Below are 615 nucleotides of genomic sequence, written 5' to 3'. Positions count from 1 at the left end.
CGGTCACCGTAGGTGGCGCGTGTTGTCTCCCGCCGGCAATGCCACGACAGCACGCTCCCGGGCCTCTGTCGGCAGCGGCAAGCTCAGTTGGGAGCACGGGTGGTCGCACCTAAAGCGTCTACTCGCCTAACTCCGGGCGATTGCGCCTCTCTCGAACCCGACCAAGTACTTAGGACGGCGCTGCGCGCCGCCGGGACCTGAGAGGGTTTCGAGGTGTGTTGTGCAGGGGAGCTCAGCCTCCTCCTGTTTGCAGAATAATTGAGCGGACGCTTGCGTGTTCGCGCGGGCCCCCGGGACACACTCCCGGGCGGCCGGCTGCTCAGCTCTAGTTGACGCAGCTCCCTGGTTGATCCTGCCAGTAGTCATATGCTTGTCTCAAAGATTAAGCCATGCATGTCTCAGTACAAGCCGCATTAAGGTGAAACCGCGAATGGCTCATTAAATCAGTTATGGTTCCTTAGATCGTACCCACGTTACTTGGATAACTGTGGTAATTCTAGAGCTAATACATGCAAACAGAGTCCCGACCAGAGATGGAAGGGACGCTTTTATTAGATCAAAACCAATCGGTCGGCTCGTCCGGTCCGTTTGCCTTGGTGACTCTGAATAACTTTG

At 56.7% G+C, this 615-nt stretch overlaps 1 non-coding gene across 1 annotated transcript in view; it reads left to right on the top strand.

The window, feature by feature from the left end:
• The first annotated feature begins 339 nt into the window (after positions 1 to 339).
• The window catches only part of LOC126445085 (small subunit ribosomal RNA), a 1,909-nt gene continuing 1,633 nt past the window's right edge, over positions 340 to 615 (top strand). The window contains exon 1 of the ribosomal RNA XR_007582909.1: positions 340 to 615. This exon is cut by the window's right edge and continues 1,633 nt beyond it. This is a non-coding gene — a ribosomal RNA (small subunit ribosomal RNA).

The sequence above is a fragment of the Schistocerca serialis genome, unplaced genomic scaffold (assembly GCF_023864345.2).
Source record: "Schistocerca serialis cubense isolate TAMUIC-IGC-003099 unplaced genomic scaffold, iqSchSeri2.2 HiC_scaffold_323, whole genome shotgun sequence".
Classification (NCBI taxonomy): domain Eukaryota; kingdom Metazoa; phylum Arthropoda; class Insecta; order Orthoptera; family Acrididae; genus Schistocerca; species Schistocerca serialis.
The sequence above is the reverse complement of the archived record's forward strand: the minus strand, read 5'-3'. Positions and strand labels throughout refer to the sequence as shown.